We start from the raw sequence: 21,269 nt of genomic DNA on the forward strand, positions 1-21,269 counted from the left end.
CCGGATCGGATGAAATTTGCTCCTCTTAGAGGCCTCGCAAGCCAAGTCGGGGGATCGGTTTATATGGGGGCTATATATAATTATGGACCGATGTGGACCAATTTTTGCATGGTTGGTAGAGACCATATACTAACACCATGTACCAAATTTCAGCCGGATCGGATGAAATTTGCTTCTCTTAGAGGCCTCGCAAACCAAATCGGGGGATCGTTTTATATGGGGGCTATATATAATTATGGACCGATGTCGACCAATTTTTGCATGGTTGTTAGAGACCATATACTAACACCATGTACCAAATTTCAGCCGGATCGGATGAAATTTACTTCTCTTAGAGGCTTCGCAAGCCAAATCGGGGGATCGGTTTATATGGGGGCTATATATAATTATGAGCCGATGCGGACCAGTTTTTGTATGGTTGTTAGAGACCATATACTAACACCATGTACCAAATTTCAGCCGGATCGAATGAAATTTGCTTCTCTTAGAGGCCTCGCAAACCAAATCGGGGGATCGTTTTATATGGGGGCTATATATAATTATGGACCGATGTCGACCAATTTTTGCATGGTTGTTAGAGACCATATACTAACACCATGTACCAAATTTCAGCCGGATCGGATGAAATTTACTTCTCTTAGAGGCCTCGCAAGCCAAATCGGGGGATCGGTTTATATGGGGGCTATATATAATTATGAGCCGATGTGGACCAGTTTTTGTATGGTTGTTAGAGACCATATACTAACACCATGTACCAAATTTCAGCCGGATCGGATGAAATTTGCTTCTCTTAGAGGCCTCGCAAGCCAAATTTTGGGGTCCGTTTATATGGGGGCTATACGTAAAAGTGGACCGATATGGCCCATTTGCAATACCATCCGACCTACATCAATAACAATTACTTGTGCCAAGTTTCAAGTCGATAGCTTGTTTCGTTCGGAAGTTAGCGTGATTTCAACAGACGGACGGACGGACGGACGGACGGACGGACGGACGGACGGACATGCTCAGATCGACTCAGAATTTCACCACGACCCAGAATATATATACTTTATGGGGTCTTAGAGCAATATTTCGATGTGTTACAAACGGAATGACAAAGTTAATATACCCCCCATCCTATGGTGGTGGGTATAAAAACTCCCTTAAATTCAGTGGTGCTCACGCATTTACACTTGCAATCGAAAACAATCAGGTAAGACCAATAATTTTTCCCAGATTGATTATGCTCTGTTGAGCAATTGTTTGCTATCTTACTGATCCGCGGCCATCAAAGAAAATTCATAAACATTTAATTACCGATCATCATTCCGAGGAATGAAAAAATGCACTAAGTAACTAAATAAAGAAATAATCTTATTAATAAGTGCATATTTACAATGCTGTCTGATGCTTGTTTCCTAACCGCGGACTAAGTTTCCAGACTTCTACTTTGTATGGCTTTTAAACCTGGCGATTATTTTTTCATGACAGGATTCACGTTTACGCAGTTTAATTGATCAAATTCTCCCATGTAGCGTTTATTAAATTGCATACAATAACAAAAACTACAATCAAACATGCATATGCACTAATACATAAGATTGTAATAATTTTCATTTAGTTTTCTTTTAGCTAAAAACAAAAACATCGATTAAAATTGCAGTATATTAAAGGAATGAATACAAATGTATCAGAGAGTAATTGAGAATACGTCTCACAATAAAAGAGGCAGAGAAGGATAGTGTTGCCATAGAGATTGTTGTAAGTTTTTCACATTATTAATTATTATTTCTTCGGTTAATGTCATGAATGCATTTGTCGAGGTTATTGAATCCATGAGAAAAGTAAACTATTTCGTTGGAAAAACGAAGTAGAGCCATGGAAAAATGAATATTTTGTGCTCTTCAGAATGTATGATTAAAACACACATTACTAATTAGAATCTAGTGGAATTGAAATTTGAAATCACTTCTGATTTGCACAAAATTTTGTAATCGAAATAGGTTTATGTTGCTACTCTCAGAAATTGGAAACATGTAAATATAAAAATTCCATAATGCTGTTTGCTTAAAGTTGTAAAAAAAACAACAAAAAATATATATTGTAATATAAAGGCTATCGGCTTTCAAATCCCATTAAAAGTTTCATAATACGAGTCACAGCCGGACAATAGAATTAAATCATTTATATGTTAAGATCAATTTGAACATTACTTCATATTTATTATATCATTTATTAAGAAATGAGATAAATTAACCATAAGTAGAATAAAATCTTAGTAATATGATAATTTAATTTTAAACTTAATTTAATTGTGGGGTTTTCCAGTCCTATTTACAAAAAATATTCATCTGTGAAAATTTCCATTAATGGTAACTCTGAAACACAATTTAAACAGGACAAGAGAAAGACTTAAGACACAAACCCACCATAACATTCACGACGACAATGGATGGATGGGTGGACGGACAGATGTATTACTGATCTGCTTGTCGATTTCGTTGTTGACATTTGAGTGCCTTACTTCAAAACCTTGCCGCCGCATTATTTTATAATTGTTGCGTGCATTAAGCAGCAAATTAACACAATAATGTCAAACGCAAAGGAATGCCAGTCACTTGTATTCATTGCCTGGTTGTATGACTGATGGACTGACTACCGTATATCTTTGAGGAAAAACAGAACCCAAAAAGTGCATATAACGTCAAGCAAACAATAGAGGTGAACAAATGCCACAGTCGGCATGTTGACCATAATTATAAATTGCCTTCGTAATTGGCGCCAAAATATGAAATCAAGTTGTTGCAGTTCGTTAAATCGAGTAACTGACAGCTTACAGTGGGCTATCTCATTGATGATCAGGTCCATGATAGAAAATCAACTACTTAAGTGCTGGATGCTGCTGCTTGATATTTTCTCCTTTTATCATATTATAAACCAAGTAACAAATATATTCATCATGTATGTCACAAAGTTAATATCTTTCATTTTCGCCAATTAATTACTATAAGTTTGCACATGATAAAAGAGGAAGGGGTTGTTTTAAATAAATACAATTGGGTTCTATATTTATCCTGCTATTTAGTTGGCACTATGGGTTGCAAATTCAACTTAAAATAATCATTTCTATGACATCTAATTTAGAGAGATTACATAGGTTACAAAAGATTTTCAAAAAATTTTGAATCGAAACTGATCTTCATCATCTCACAAGATAAAATGAGCATAATAGTAGGGAATGTCCAGAATTAAGAGTATTTGAGTACACCGAAAAAAAAGTGAACTGTTTCATATGAAGAATGAACTACCACGCACGAAAATTGAACGAAATTTCACTCCACATTTTGAGATTTCCACAAAGCTTTATTAAAACCAGGAAATTTTAATGCCCTGTTGTACTTTTTAACTGCAGTTCACGAAATTACAGCATCTCATACAAGAAAAAAAATAACTAAAAATAAAGAAGAAAATCATTGGCTCCAAATCATGACCATTTTAACCATACAGTAGTTCATTTTTACTATTTTTGGGAATCGTACGAAAATGTTCATTTGTATTAGTTCATATTGAACTTATGTGTACGGTCATTGAACTTTATACTCACGTTTAGTTCATAAAATTTTTGAGACATACTTAAAAAAAGTAAGATTTCATTAAGCTGTGGAAAATTTCGATAAAAAATAATAAAATTTAACTACAAGCAAATAATTTTTCCCCAATAAAAATAAGTTAAATTTAGCGTTAGTTTTACTACGGAAATTTTTTTCTGTGTACCAAAATATAATGTCATCAAAGCCTACCGTTCTTCTTACGCCATATAAATAAAATAATCATATTTGGAATGCAAAAAAAAACGTACCCAAAATCAACATATTGCACTAAAACTTATGTTGTTCTACATATGACGTAGCAGTTTAACTGCGTGGCATTTTTCTGAGAAAATATCTTAGTATTAAATTTATTTAGTGAGGTGGGTGTAAACATCGGCACGTAAACGCCGTTCGGACTCGGCTATAAAAAGGAGGTCCCTTGTCATTGAGCTTAACATGGAATCGGGCAGCACTCAGTGATAAGAGAGAAGTTCACCACTGTGGTACCACAATGGACTGAATAGTCTAAGTGAGCTTGATACATCGGGCTGCTACATAACCTAACCTAACCTAAAATTCCTACAAAATTACACTCACGAAAAATCATGCTCAAGTTGCAATTCTGGTTTATATGCTAATCAAGACTATTATTAGAATAGTTGTAATTAATTTCCCAGCAAAAAAAGCGTCGCCAAAAAAGTAATGAAAATGTTCTTTTTGGATCCGGAAGTGGTGCATAATTGACGCAGATGCGATGAATTTAACATGGGCTTGTCATAGGACGGAAGTCCTCCATTTCAACAGCCGTTGCACCGAATTTGCGTCACTTCTTTAGGTGTAATCCGAATTCAGTGTTTTGGATGTAAAGTAAAAAATTCTGTTATATTTTGTCAAATAAATAATTTTTATAATTTTCGATAATTTTTAATGGATTCTAACGCTTGTTGGAAACATTTGACCTCAAATATTTTCAAAAATTCACAATTTTTCAGATTGAATTTAGCATTTTTTTCGACAAAATTTGTACCATTTTATGAATTTTTACTCTGTTTTTAACCTATTTGAAACAAAAAAAGTTAAAATTACCCATTAAAAGTATGAACAAGTCAAGATATAACGAATTGAATTAAAAGAACTTCCTGGGTATTTAAAATAAAGAACATCAATGGAAGTGCATCTTCTGGAAGTGCTTTTAAAGTTGTGCCTTTGGAAGAACTTCCAAATTTTTTCGCTGGGTTGTTACTTTTGCTCAATCCTGGTTTGGAAATGTGACATTCGTGAATTTGTTGTGAGTCACGTGAATGGAGGATTAGCGTGCCGGTCCCATACACGCATAGAAAAAATCATGAACGGCGGGCACGTTTAAAAACGATCCGTTCATGAAAAGGAATCAACAAACATGTGGTGTCAAACAGTCACTCTGGCAACAATAAAATGACACCATATGTTGTCAAAACAACAACCAGTGTTCATGGTCTGTAATGGATACTTAATTTATAAAAAACGAAATAAATAAACAAGTATATACAGCCAAAAGTTCGGCCAGGCCGAATCTTATGGACCCTCCACCATGGATTGCGTAGATAGCTCTACTAAAGACTGTCATCTATAATCGAATAACTTGAGTTGGCAGAATAATTACCTACATAAAATAATTAAGTTCTTGATCGCTTTATATAGAGGAGACTATAAATAATTATGAACCTATGTGAACCACATTTCGCACGGTTATTAGAGGTCTAAATATCAACCGGATGAAATTTGCATCTGCGGGGAGTGCAGGAAATCAAATCTGGGGATCGTTTTATATGGGCGCCTATATATAATTATGTATCGATTGCGACTCATTTTTGCATGGTTGTTAGAAGCCATATAATTAAAACCATCCATCCAATTTATACGTATTTTTTTTAATAAATCGAATTTCAGAACAAAACATAGCCATATTCGGGAGTTTTACACGTTGTAGAGTAGAGGTGTGCACGTGAGTAATAGTTTACTCACGCTCACGCACACTCACGACTGAAAAATCATACTCACGCACACTCATGCACGATATTTTTTGGTAGGACTCACGCACACTCACGAAAAGAAAATTTGTACTCACGCGCACTCACGCACCAAAACGTCGTGACTTACGAAGGTTAGGTGGCAACCCGATGTATCAGGCTCACTTAGACTATTCAGTCCATTGTGATACCACATTGGTGAACTTCTCTTTTATCACTGAGTGCTGCCCGATTCCATGTTAAGCTCAATGACAAGGGACCTCCTTTTTATAGCCGAGTCCGAACGGCGTTCCACATTGGAATGAAACCACTTAGAGGAGCTTTGAAACCCTCAGAAATGTCACCAGCATTACTGAGGTGGGATAATCCACCGCTGAAAAACTTTTTGTTGTTGTGTCGAAGCAGGAATCGAACCCGCGACCTTGTGTATGCAAGGCGGGCATGCTAACCATTGCACCACGGTGACTTACGAAAAATACCGTGACTCACGAATAATTTTATGATTAATTTACCTTACCGAAGTGTCTGAAAACATGAGCATTATTAAAATCGAGAGTGTTTTAATAAACTCTTAACATCCCAGGTGTCACTAAAATTGTAATTGAATTTAACTCTTAAGAGTTTTATGTTGGTGAGCAGGAATATTTTCGTGAGTGTAATTCGTTGCTCACGCACACTCACGAAGACATTATTTTCGTGACTCACGCTCACGCACGACATTTTGGTTTGTTAATCACGACTCACGCACGAATCACGAAAATTTTCGTGAGTCACGACAATTTCGTGTCACGTGCACACCTCTAGTCTAGAGTGATGGTCTTTTATTTCTGTTATTAGTAATATTAAAAACTTAATTTAATTTCATGAACAAATTGAAAAAAGAGATCGGAAAAATATCAGCAATTTAAATTAATAATTAAAATTCACGAAAAAAGCCAAACTAGATCACTAAAAAATTCCGTAAGTGTATTTGAAATTGTATTTGGCATTGTGAATCTGCCTTTAACATCAAATTTCATGTTTTTCACCGTTACGGAGTAGTTAGTGTAAGTAAAAGCGTGTTCACGTTAGGCGGTGTTCATGTTACCGCGAGTGCACTGTATATAATTATGGGTCAATATGAACCAATGTTTGCGTGGTTGTTAGAGGTCATATACTAACACCACGTACCAAGTTTCAACCGGATCGGATGAATTTTGTTTTTTCCAGAGGCACCGCAAGCCAAATGGGGGAACGGTTTATATGGGTGCTATATATAATTATGAACCAATTTTTGCGTGGTTAGAGGCCATATTCTAACACCACGATCCCCCTGATTTGCTCCTCTAAGAGGCTCCGCAAGTCATACCTGTGGTCGATTATTTTAAGAATTTTCATGGCCAAAGAAAAACGTATATCGTCCATGAAATCGTGAACGAAATCGTCAAAAGTCCGTTTTAATTTTTTGTGAACTTTTCCGATACATTTTGACACCGTCCGTTCACGATTGTAAAGGGTGATTCTTTTGAGGCTAGGATTTTCATGCATTAGTATTTGACAGATCACGTGGGATTTCAGACATGGTGTCAAAGAGAAAGATGCTCAGTATGCTTTGACATTTCATCATGAATAGACTTACTAACGAGCAACGCTTGCAAATCATTGAATTTTATTACCAAAATCAGTGTTCGGTTCGAAATGTGTTTCGCGCTTTACGTCCGATTTATGGTCTACATAATCGACCAAGTGAGCAAACAATTAATGCGATTGTGACCAAGTTTCGCACTCAGTTTACTTTATTGGACATTAAACCAACCACACGAATGCGTACAGTGCGTACAGAAGAGAATATTGCGTCTGTTTCTGAGAGTGTTGCTGAAGACCGTGAAATGTCGATTCGTCGCCGTTCGCAGCAATTGGGTTTGTGTTATTCGACCACATGGAAGATTTTACGCAAAGAGCTTGGTGTAAAACCGTATAAAATACAGCTCGTGCAAGAACTGAAGCCGAACGATCTGCCACAACGTCGAATTTTCAGTGAATGGGCCCTAGAAAAGTTGGCAGAAAATCCGCTTTTTTATCGACAAATTTTGTTCAGCGATGAGGCTCATTTCTGGTTGAATGGCTACGTAAATAAGCAAAATTGCCGCATTTGGAGTGAAGAGCAACCAGAAGCCGTTCAAGAACTGCCCATGCATCCCGAAAAATGCACTGTTTGGTGTGGTTTGTACGCTGGTGGAATCATTGGACCGTATTTTTTCAAAGATGCTGTTGGACGCAACGTTACGGTGAATGGCGATCGCTATCGTTCGATGCTAACAAACTTTTTGTTGCCAAAAATGGAAGAACTGAACTTGGTTGACATGTGGTTTCAACAAGATGGCGCTACATGCCACACAGCTCGCGATTCTATGGCCATTTTGAGGGAAAACTTCGGAGAACAATTCATCTCAAGAAATGGACCGGTAAGTTGGCCACCAAGATCATGCGATTTGACGCCTTTAGACTATTTTTTGTGGGGCTACGTCAAGTCTAAAGTCTACAGAAATAAGCCAGCAACTATTCCAGCTTTGGAAGACAACATTTCCGAAGAAATTCGAGCTATTCCGGCCGAAATGCTCGAAAAAGTTGCCCAAAATTGGACTTTCCGAATGGACCACCTAAGACGCAGCCGCGGTCAACATTTAAATGAAATTATCTTCAAAAAGTAAATGTCATGGACCAATCTAACGTTTCAAATAAAGAACCGATGAGATTTTGCAAATTTTATGCGTTTTTTTTTAAAAAAAAGTTATCAAGCTCTTAACAAATCACCCTTTAGAACGCAAATTTTTCTATTAGTGTACGTAAAAGTAGTCCGATATGGCCTATTTGCAATACCATCCGACCTACATTAATAACAACTACTTTTGCCAAGTTCTAAGTCGATAGTCGATTTCGTTCGGAAGTTAGCGTGATTTCAACAGACGAACGGACATACACTTAAAAAATGGGGCGCTAATGTCAACTTAACTTCATTTTAGTTCATGAAAATTTGTTGATTATAGTTAAATATTGACCTATATTCAATTTGACAAAAGTATAAACTTATTTGTAACATGATGCAATTAGAAGATATTTTAGTGAACATTTTCTAAAATAAACCTTCACGCCACCTTGTAGGCGACAACGGCCCAGCTATACAATTTTATGTATCCAACAAAACCTGCTATTACCCTGAATACCTTAGTAATCGTTGTTATACATGTAATACTACTTTTATTCGGAAATATCATTGGAAGAAGGTATTTCAGTGAAAAATTAAGTAAAATGATACTGGTGTTTCTCACAAAGTAGTCAAAAATTTGAAACACTTAAAAGAGTCTTTAAACAAACACTTTGCATCGTGGCATGAATATCATTTACTAAAACATAATAATGGAATAAATTTTCCTTTCTACGTTTTCCGCTTAAATCATTCAAAGCAATCGAATATTAATATTAATTTAGAGCATTTAACAGTAATTTATCTAAAATATTAAAACCACTGTGCGATTGAATATTTGGGTGAATGTACGTTTATAGGAATTTCGCTCATAGAATTTCACTAAATTGTAGTGGAATTGTTGCATATTTGCTGAGCATTTTATTTTTTTTTTAATTTTCCTCTCGAGTAAAAAATTCCAATTCCATCTGTAATAAAAAAGAACAACATATAAAGTAGACATTACTTCTTTAGGTCTTTGTGGCCACCAACCGCTGGAATATGTCATTGCGAATGTTTTTCATTTAGCCATAACGAAAGATTATTACTTAATTAGTGTAATTATGCCCCGGTATAAAGTAATAACTTGTTTACTTCCTTTGATCATACACTCTTGAGCTTGGTAAGCTTGCGGATGTTCAATGACCTGTAAAACAACACGTTTCTACTCTCTGGCTGCTACACAGTCCACTGTGTTTACTCAGCCAGTAAATTAATTTTCTATACAAAAAAAAAAAACAATTTAAACCCATTTTTGAAATTTAAACTTGAAGTAAGTACACAGAAAAAAGTTAATCGTCAAACTAATGCTACATTTTACTCATTTTTCATAAAACAAGAACCAATTTGGTTTTAGTTGAATTTGATAATATATTTCGAAAATTTGCTTATCCCATGTACGTCTTAAAAATTTTATGAACTGAACGCAGGTAGAAAAATCAATGAGTGTACACAAACAAAACTGTTTTGAATAGACGCCACTTTGCAAACACAAAAATTGTTGTGCGTTTTTATATATTAAAAATGTAAATACGTAAAAAACTGTTTAAAAAACTGAAACAAATGATATGTATGTCATATTCGTTGTTATAGTATTTTTTAATCTTAAAAATTTTCAAACTTTTATCAGCAACAGTTTTGTGAAACTCCACCCAGAAAAAGTTACCCCTTCTTTAAGTTAAAATGAACTGATTTTGAACAAAGTTGAACTTCGTATAGCTGCAAAACCATTTTTATTTGTTTGAACGATGTGATTTTCGTAGAAATTAGGAAGAATGCATTCCATGTTATAGTTAATATTTTACTATATTTAGGTACAACTATACTCCAGAATAAAATAATTTAACTGAATTGAATTCATATGTGGTTTTATTAAAGTTTTTCATTCATTTGGACAAATCTTACATATTTGTGGTAAACCTTTTACCTCAAAATTAGAACTGCTTTCTTACGTTTTTAACTACAATTTTATTTATTTATACAGGTGCATTTTTTCTTCAATCAAATACATGTTTTATTAATATATTAAATATATTTATCAAGAATAAACTGTAAAACTTAATTTTTTGCAAATTCTACCATTCAGTTTTAAAAAGTTGCTGCCTATCGAATTTGTCCTCTTACAATTTCAATACCTCCAAATATAAAAACAAATAATAAACCAATTTTTTTTTCACAAAAGGTTAGCGTCACTGAATGTTACCAGATAATTGAAAATTACAAAATGAAGACGAATAAAGGGGTTGTTATTCTGTTGGTGTTTTCTTTGTTTATACACGCACATCACGCACATTGATAGACTTATTGTTTGTTATATATGCGCAACAATTAAAAGAACGAACAATTACCCACTAATTTAAAACAACAAATATTTTATATATTTTATTTGGTATTTATTATATTATTTGTTTAACAATTTCTGCGTATATCATAACAACACGATTCCAACTGAAAAAACAATCCACTCGCAAACATATCGGACATATCGATTACAGGTAGATAACAGAAATATAGGAAAATTTCCAATATTGTAACAAGTGTGTTTCCTTAAGTTTTGAAAGGATTGAATACTTCATAGTACGAGTGAACTAAAATATTTTTCTGCACTAAGCTTTATTCGTATGTATGATAAACTTTCTTTAATAAAAGAAGTCAGATTTATCATTTTATAATAAATTTTACTAAACTTGAGGAAACTCGGGTTTAGTTCGGTTTTTGTTCATTTTTATGAATGCTTTGTTATCAGTGAATAAAAATTCCTTGTTCAGTTGCAAATTTTTACACAACTTAAGGAAACACACTTGTTACAGTATAGGAAATTTTCCTATATTTCTTTTATCTACCTGTAATCGATACCTGTCATCGATGTAATCGGTATGTCCGATATGTTTGCGCGTGGGTTGTTTTTTCAGTTGGAATCATGTTGTTATGATATACGGAGAAATTGTTAGAAAACAAAAATAATATAATAAATACTAGTTAAAAAATAAAAAATATTTGTTGTTTTAAATTAGTGAATCATCAATTATCAAGTAATAGTCAGTAACGCTAACCTTTTGTGTAAAAATTGGTTTATGATTTTCTTTTATTTGTAGGTATTGAAATTGTAAAAGGAGGACAAAATCGTTAGACAGCAAATTGTTAAAACTGGAAGGTACCAGTTGCAAATAATTACGTTTTACAGTTGATAACATTACATGGAAATTTGAAGTAGTAATAAACTAATTTCAAGGCCAGTCGATGCTGTTGATTCCTAATAAATATATTTAATATATTAATAAAACATGTCTTTTATTGACGAAAAAGTGCACATATATAAATAAATAGAATTGTATTTAAAAACGTAAGTAAGCAGTTCTAATTTTGAAGAAAATGTTTACCACAAATATGAAAGATTTGTCCAAATGAATGAAAAAAGTTTAATAAAATCATTTCATATATGAATTTAATTCAGTTAATTTTTTATTCTGTATTATAGTGGTACATATAGTAAAATATTAACTAAAATATAGAATGCATTTTTCCTAATTTCTACGAAAACCACATCGTTTAAACAAATAAAAATGTCTTTGGCACTATACGAAGTTCAACTTTCTTCAAAATTAGTTCACTTTAACTTAAAGAATGGGTCACTTTAAGAGTTACATTGTATAATGAATAGTGTGTTTGCTTGCAAATCTTATGGTCCGCCAGACAAAAGGAAAAATTTTAGAATATTTGCTTATAATAGACGTCAATTATTATTAAACAAATACTATAGTTTTCTTCGAAACAATTGTTTACAGCCAAAAGCATGTAGTTATCGTTTGGGAGTAAAGAAGTAGAAGTAGTAGAGGCATGTTTAAATAATAATGGACATAAGAGCTCTATTTGTGGCCAAATCCTATTTGTAACAAATAAACGGAATATAGACGGAATACATTTTATTTAACTCTTTTTTGTAAATACCCTACCGAAATCTTTATCTATTCAACTCTTTCAACTTTCATTTTCGAAACAAATCATACTTTTCTAAATGTGTATATGATATGCTTTGATGACTATTGCTGAGAGTTCGCCTTTCATAACTATGTATGAAGATAATTAGTCTTCTTCAGATAAATGAGTCAGTCGTATTTAATGTTTCTCAAATTGAAATTGTCACTTGGACATGCGAAGAATTTGCTAACATAATATATCTGTCATAAACATCATAACATCATGAAATATGAAATGAGTTGAGTTATTAACTGATTCTTATTTGTTCAAGGCTTTTTTCAGTGACTATTTGCTATAGAGATCATTGAGTTGCTTTTCAGATGCGAACGACCAACAAAATTGTGCGAGTTATAGTAGTTCAGTTGATATCCCATTCGATTCGATTAACTTGCAGCAGAAAACAATGTCAGATACAATCACAGGTAAATGGATGGATGGATGGAAAGATGCATTTTTCTACACTGGAAGAGATTCATATAAGTACCAAATCATATTTGTCAAATGTTGAAATAATCTACTTTCGAAAGTGATCAGTATATTCAGAAAAAAAATTTCGTGATTTCATATTTCATATACTATTTCACGGTAATCAATAGTATACGAATTTTATTAGACCGCACAAAATGGATTTGCAAATTGCAAAAATGTATTCAGTGTTATACGAAGTTCAATATGGGCGCATTATTGGTAAAATTTAAGAAATTCTGATCAATTTTGTGGGAGACAAGAATTTAGTAAATCTTTATGCTTAATTTGTGTATAACTATTGCCCTTATTCAGTTAATTTAACCAATGTAAGCAAACAGTCATGTAAACTTTATCAATAGCATTAACCCATCTGTTTAAAGTCATACAACTATGAGCTACCCGTTATTTTGTAATTGTAAATACACTTATGACTGCTTTATACTGCATCTGATCTATAAATAAAGACACGTGGTCGCATTTGATAAACAAGTGCCATATTCAGTGCGTTCTATTCTTGTTATTTATTCAGATAACTTTCGTAAAATACTTTAAATTGTATTACCAAGTGATCTAAAATCTATAATTCTTCGCATATAATATCTCGATTGTGTGTAGATAAAACTGGTAAGTTTATTGTAATATAAAAGTTTAAAATTTCATTTCAAATTTTCATTCAAGGTAATGTATCGGACCGTCCACATTTGGGCACAATGGGAAATCAGTAATAAATTTTATCATATATCAGGAACCAAATTTTTTGGGAGAAGATGGACCTCCAAATTACTACACTCTTTGTTAATTACAACCATGACATGGGAGGTGTATATCGAATGGATCAGTCCATTAGCCTTTATGGTGTCCATAAGAGGAGGTGGTGGTGGCGTATTTTTTACATATATTATAAATTTAGGAGTAAGTAATGCGTGGCGTTTGCATTTTTACTGTGCAAAGCTGAAAATAACAATCCGAGGGACCAATTATCTTTCAGGAGTTATATCGCTAGGTCGTATTTGACATCGAAATCCGTCGTCAGAATTAGTTGGTGAAGATTGAAGAAATAACGGTCATAACACAAATCAAATCAATTAAGATATGTTGTATGCCACGCAAAGTGTTGCTAAAGATGTCAGTTATGCACTAAAACACTTTGTGTTAAAGGAAGCTACTTTGGAGAATTGCATACTTAATCTCTCCAATGTCCGCACATGAGGACGCCCCTTTTGCTAAAAAGTGAATAATAAATTTTCCGCTTTTTATTTATATCTTTTTATTTAGTCTAGATAAAGTAAATTTTTGTCCGGCAATTTCATTTTGGGCGTTACTGGGTTAATTAAAATTGAGTTAAATTGAGCAAATACTTGAATTATTCATTTCAAATTGAACCATTCTTCATCATCCCACCACCATAGGATTAACTTTGTCATTCCGTTGGTAACACATCAAAATATTGGTCTTCGATCCCATGACCAAATTAGGCTTTCTAATTACCGTGCGAAAATAGGTTCATATCAGTTCATAATTATTTATAGACTCCTCTATATAAACCGATCAAGAACTGAATTGGCGTATATAGGTATTTAACATAAACCCCCATGGACTAACCTACAATTTAGAAGACAAATAAGGAGTTATAAAATATCTTAGCATTGCCACAACCCCAGCAATTCAATTGTGGATGACAGTCTTCTTCTTCTTCTGAAAATACGCAATCCACACTGAAAAACAGTGAACCCACCAGGAAGAAAACTTTTGGTTATGTTTAGAAAATTTTGAACATTTTTAAAAAATTTTAACTTAATAGTATTACAAACGGAGGATACCCTTCGAAACCCTGAACATGTATACGGACGGGTCAAAGATGGAGGAAGGAACGGGCAGCGGAATATATTGTAGTGAACTAGAAATAAGGGAGTCTTACACGCTGGATAGTGATTGCAGTATTTTTCAGGCTGAGATTTCTGCGATCACAAAGGCTGCTAAGTCGCTGTTGATAAAGCCGTTATTCAAAAGCGATATCAGCTTCTTCATCGACTATAAGGCAGCTATAAAGGCATTGTGCAGTGCTGACATAAGGTCCTAGGTAGTCAGCCGCAGTCGTAGAGAACTCATTGTTCTCATTGAACAGCATAATATAACTCTGTGCTGGGTACCTGGCACTATGGGATAATAGGAAATGAGGAAGCGGATGTGCTGGCTAAGGAGGGCGCTCGTGGAACGAATAATGTCCTAGCGGACGTTTTTCTTCCACTATTTTCTTATCATTACAGGGTATAGGTCAAATATGACGAACTATGGCGAAGACACTGGGTTTCTTCGGATGGTTGCGAGCAAACCAAGTTGATATGGGACGAAAAGAAACGTAGGAACTGCGAAATTTTGATGTCGATGAACAGAGAAGAATTGCGGCCACTGATTGGTATCATAACAGGACATAACACACTTGATGATATCTGTAGATGGTGCCTGGACCCGGAAGTTACAGTGGACTCGTACCACATCCTGTGCCAGTGTCCAGCTTTATCCTTTAGAAGAAATAAGATACTGGGCTCCTTTTTCTTTCAGGCTCTCACTGATCTGCGGGAGTGCAGCTTAAGGAACATACTTGCATTCATCAGGGCCTCTGGTTGGTTGTTCTGAGATTTCTTTCAAAGAGAACGGGCTCTGGGACAAAGCGGACCGCATCGGAAGGAAGAAGATGGAAAGATCACATCGAGGAATCACAATGGACCTATACTGGTCTAAGTGGACATCTATTTCAACACAAAAATTTATGTCATCCTCTACAACCTACCTAACCTAACCTATTACAAACGAACTTTTTATTTTTCGACAAATTCAAGAAAATTTATTAGACATAAATAATTTTTGTCACTTGTTAAAGAAAATTTTGTAGTTTGAAGGAAAACAATGGTAGTGAAATTTACATATTTAAAGAAATAATTAACTATTTTTGAGAAATATGAATTTAATAAATCTTTAGCTTAATTTATGTGTAACTTTTTCCCATTTTTAGTTAATTTAACTAACTTACGCAAAAAATTATTAGAGTAAAGGAAACTTTCTCCAAACAAATAATTCTATGAACTAAAATAAAGTTAAATTGGCTTTAGTGAAATGGAGAGTTCACTTTTTTTGAGTGCATGGTGGAGGGTGCATAAGATTCAGCCTGGCCAAACTTACGGTCGTATATACTTATTCGCTTTCAATTTGTTATTACATTTAAATATAATTTTCTAATATATCTCATTGTTGCTTACATGAATATTTCGAATAATTTTCCTTGTAAGTTCACACTACGGATGTGTAGTAATCCTGAAAATATAAATTGTGTAATTTAATTATTTTTAAAATTTTGAAATTAATTGATAGCAGTTCACACTTAGATAAGTCGATGAATAAATAAACAAATAATAGAATATTATACAATCAGCTTACAAATGAAGACCGTGGAAATATAAATAATATCACTTAATACAGATGGGTATTTTTCGCATGTTTATGCTTTCCAACTTCAGCAGGTGTTTTACTGATAAAAACACTAAGCTATACATACAATTAGTTTTATATATTACTCTTACACTCAGAAAAAGGGCATTCGAAACTAAAGGAAAAAATTTTCAAAAATCTAATTTAGCCATTTTATTTCCATTAAGTTGATTTTTTGTGTGAAATAATAAAAATCCTAAACGGAAAGCAGTTAGGAATAGTTCATTACCTACACTGTTAGAAAAATATGTTTTTCATATGTTTCGATATAAACAAAATGTGTTTCGGGCACAATTTTTAAACACAATATATTTAAGTGCAAACATGTAATGTTCTCAAACTAACACTAAATGTTTCGAACACATATGTTAATATGTTAGAATATATTATGCTTGGGGCATGCATGTTTCATAAAAATTATATGTGTGAATGTAAACATATATAAATTTACAAATTTCGGGTAAACATATATATGTTGTGATATTTTATTCAGAGAGCGACAGAGAGAGAGAGAGAGTATAGAGAAAGAAATAGAGATAAAAACCGGGAGGGTTGACGAAAGATATCAAATTAACACAGCGAGAGAATCGAAAGAGAGCAATTTCTGTGAAACCGTTTATATGTTGTTTCGGAAACTGCTTTATGATAAGGCCAAAAATTTTATACGCTTAAGTCTAAATATTATTTAATTTAAGTCTAAATATTATTTAATTTGTGTATATTATAAAATTATTTATGTATGTTTATACTCGACCCCACGTTCTTCCTTTGTTAGAGTTTTTGAATTCCTTCCAAAATATCAAACTTTTATACCAAAACCAGTTTTTTATTACAAAATTGTTATTTTTGCAATAAAAAAATAATATTTTATCCAAAAGCTCAGTCCATTTCGTTTATATCAAGCACTGTTTCTGACTATAAATCTTTAATAACCCACATTTCGAAGTTTCATTATAAAAATTTAATATAGTATAAATATAAATGTGTAAATTAAAAAAAAAACAATTGGTGTTTGGTCGGAGCAGGGATTGAACCCACGACCCTTTGCATGTACGGCAGACATGCTAACCACTGCTCCACGTTGCCAACACATGTATGTTTCTGTTAAATAATGTTATGTTTGCATGGGCTCGTGGGCGCTGCAAACTATGCTATATAAATGTAACTTATAACGATAATTGTCTTCTGGTGACTATAACAGCTACGTAGCTCAGTGGTAGTGTGTTGGCTTACAAACTGTATGGTCCTCGGTTCGATTCTCCGCCCAGGCGAAAGACAAAATTTAAAAAAATTATAAAATTGAATAATTTCTTCAACATTATTTGTATTACAGAAAAAGGTGCCAAGAACTAAAAAATTTCGTGGAAGTGAAAATTATGTTAGGGAATGAGCACAATCTTCTTTGGGGAAAATTCTTCCAAGCATATAATATTTTTGGCTCAAAATGCTTCCAAAAATAGAATATGTTCACATAAAACAAACATATTAATGTTTTAGCAGTATCCAATAATATATGTGCTTCCTGCAAAATATGTTTGGAACATATGTTAGAGAGGCGATTTTTTTTGAGGGTGTAGAATAAGACATGGAATTTTACTAATACTGATTTCTTCGCGGGGTATAAGAACTGAACAAGAAAATTTTATTCACTGATAACCATGCATTCATAAAAATGAACAAAAACCGAACTAAAGGGCGGTTAAATTGTAAGGGCCGATGTTGAATGTGAACCACACCTAAACGCCAAGTTTTTTCCGAATTTTACTTGACATTTCTCTATTTCAGACTTACTCAATTTGAACCATGGACGTCGTGAATGCGCAGAATGGTTCCAAGAAATGGCAACAGTGGATGATCAATTTTCGAAGACAATCATCTTCAGTGATGAGGCACATTTTCACCTCAGTGGATTCGTCAATAAACAGAATTGCCGCATTTGGGCGAATGAGAATCAAAGAGTGATTGTCGAAAAACCAATGCACCCACAAAGAGTGACTGTTTGGTGCGGTTTATGGGCTGGCGGCATCATCGGGCCGTATTTTTTCCAAAATGAGGCCGGTCAGGCAGTTACTGTGAATGGTGTTCGCTATCGTGAGATGATAACGAACTTTTTATGGCCCGAATGGATGTGGACTACATGTGGTTTCAGCAGGACGGTGCCACTTGCCACACAGCTAACGAAACAATGGCTCTTTTTCGCAACAAATTCAATGGCCGTGTTATCTCACGTAATGGCGATGTCAATTGGCCGCCAAGATCATGTGATTTGACACCGTTGGACTTTTTTCGTTGGGGTTATTTGAAAGAAAAGGTGTACGTCGATAAGCCAGCAACAATTCAAGAGCTAAAGGATGAGATAATTCGGCACATTAACGGCATAGAACCTCCATTATGCCTCAGCGTCATCGAAAATTTGGACCATCGGATGAAGGTGTGCCACCGAGGTCGCGGCGTCCATTTGCCCGTTATTTTGTTCCATACATAATTGAGTAATACCAATATATCATAATAAAATAAAATTACAATAATTTCCTAAATAGTTTGTGTTTTATTCAAAATCAACATCGGCCCTTGAAATTTTAACCACCCTTTAAAACCGAGTTTCCATAAATTTAGTAAACTTTCTTATAAAATGATAAATCTGACTTCGTTTATTATAGGAAGCTTATCATACATACGAATAAGACTTAGCTTAGAAAAATATTTTAGTTCACTCGTACTAAAAGTGTTCAATTCTTTCAAAACTTAAGGAAACGCAAATTGGTTTATGATTTTTTACATTTGTAGGTATTGAAAATCGTTAGGAAGCAACTTATTAAAACTGAGAGGTAGAAGTTGCAAAAATTAGGTTTTCCACTTGATATCAATACATGGAAATTGGAAATAGTGGAATAATAAACTTATATTTCAAGGCCAGACGATGCTGTTGATTTTAATAAATATATTTAATATATTAAAAAAACATGTTTTTTATTGTAGAACAAAGCACCTATATAAATAAGTAAAATTGTATTTAAAAACGTAAATAAGCAGTTCTAATTTTGAAGTAAAAGTTTTACTACAAATATGTAATATTTGTCCAAATGAATGGAAAAAGTTCAATAAAATCATTCATGTGAATTCAATTCACTTAAGTTTTTTATTCTGTAGTATAGTGTTACATAAATATAGGAAAATATTAACTAAAATATAGAATGCATTCTTCCTAATTTCTACGAAAACCACATCGTTCAAACAAATAAAAATGTCTTTGGCGCTATACGAAGTTCAACTTTCTTCAAAATTAGTTCATTTTAACTTACAGAAGAGGTGTATCAATAAAAGTAAATAAAATATATATATAAAAAAAAAAAATAACTCAACATTACAACACGAATTTTATAAATACTTAATAATTATAGTACATTTAAAATATTGCGTTTCATAAGCATTATGCTTATGAAACATATTTGGAGTTATCATATTTGTTCCTTGTCTGAGGTTGTCTCTTTAAAGGCAAATAAATCCTTGTTGATAGGTAACTGTTGATACGTACATTAACTTCATTGGTCTAAAAGTTCGTTTTGGAGAAAAGATGTTATTTTGCCATCATCTTCTTAGATTACACATTACTGATTAACCTCGAACATAGCGTACATAAAATTTAATTCGGAAGTGTAGCCCAATAAATATGGTCTTTCGAATTCTTTGCAACATTTCCATGGTCCCACAGTAGTCCTACCAAATTGTTCCAGACATATTTGCTGTGTTTCTTCGTATGGCCCCAGCCCAATCGACTCAAATGAAGACGCTGACACTGTTGATAATAATGTTGCTTGTGTTGACGTTAAAACAATCCAAGTTTGCACAGCATCCAGCCTAAGATGCCGATTGAGATTGCGATTATTTTTACGTGCCGCTAAAATTGTTACTACATCTTTAATTGAATCGACAGGAGCGACTCGGAAACATAACTTCGTTCATGGCTCAGCACCTTAGAGGCTAAATATTATCCGTCCGTCAACGGAGTGTAGCACTGCTACATTTCGCATTAAAAAAGGAAGGCACAATGGAGCAACACGCACACACAAAAATCAATTATGAACACAAATTTGCCATTTAAAACATTATACAAATGGCATTTGGACAATTCTGGCATATTTTGCGTTCCAACATAATGTCACACGCATGACAAAAACTAGTCATCACATCCCAAGACAGACAGCAGCGGGTATCATTGCAAGTGTCCACTGGTGAGGATGTCGATGCCAACGACAAAGACGACACATCAATGTGTCTTCTGGGCATCTTATTTTCCTTTGACTGGAAGATAGAGTTTTTGTCTCTCCCTCTAAATGTCAGACTCGGTGTCTAACTGCCAATGCGGCTGTTGCTGCTGCTCTTGAAAGAGCTACCATAATTGATAGCTTCCCGACTTGATTTGATTTTGTGGCAATTTTCACTTGTTTTCAAGTTATGTCCCTTTGGAGTTTCTTTTTCTTCCACTGCCACATCTGATGACAGTCCCTATTCCCCGCAAGAGCCAAATACGAGTAATAAAATTTATAGGAGTTCAAGATTATTTTTTGTTTGGCCATCTAGACATACGAATTAATCAAACAACTCTTGGATACTGGACACTGATGGTGTGTTAAAATTTTTTGGAATGACAAGGGACCAAAAAGAAATTAAGTCAAATACAAACAGTATGTGGCATTAATTATATAATTAGATTTGATGTCATGTTCGGACGTTGTCGGACATCTCCGTCGGTCAGGCCCAAGTGAGGAGACTTCCCTGACGTAACGCAAACAGCAATTCATGATTCATTTTTCCTCCTCATCGTCATCATCAGCTTCAGAGCCATCATCACTCATTCAGCGACCGGATGAGGAGACGTTTTGAAAATTAATTTCTTGTTGCCATATTTCGTTTCTGGTCCATAACAAGAAGAAGAACTTACAATTTTTTCCCCTTGTCCTTGGCCAAGTATTCGAAAATATTTGAAAATTCAATAAAATTATATTATTCCGTATAAGTCTACATACGGTTGCC

General features: G+C 33.9%; 1 protein-coding gene across 2 annotated transcripts in view; it reads right to left on the reverse strand.

Moving 5' to 3' along the window:
• The window catches only part of al (aristaless related homeobox), a 180,159-nt gene that overhangs the window by 81,928 nt on the left and 76,962 nt on the right, over nt 1-21,269 (reverse strand). For both annotated transcript variants that reach the window (XM_075295908.1, XM_075295907.1), the window contains exon 2: nt 16,007-16,061. The gene's annotated coding sequence lies outside the window, so the exon portion shown is untranslated. The remainder of the gene's footprint in view (nt 1-16,006; nt 16,062-21,269) is intronic.

Source organism: Haematobia irritans, chromosome 2, assembly GCF_050003625.1.
Source record: "Haematobia irritans isolate KBUSLIRL chromosome 2, ASM5000362v1, whole genome shotgun sequence".
NCBI lineage: Eukaryota > Metazoa > Arthropoda > Insecta > Diptera > Muscidae > Haematobia > Haematobia irritans.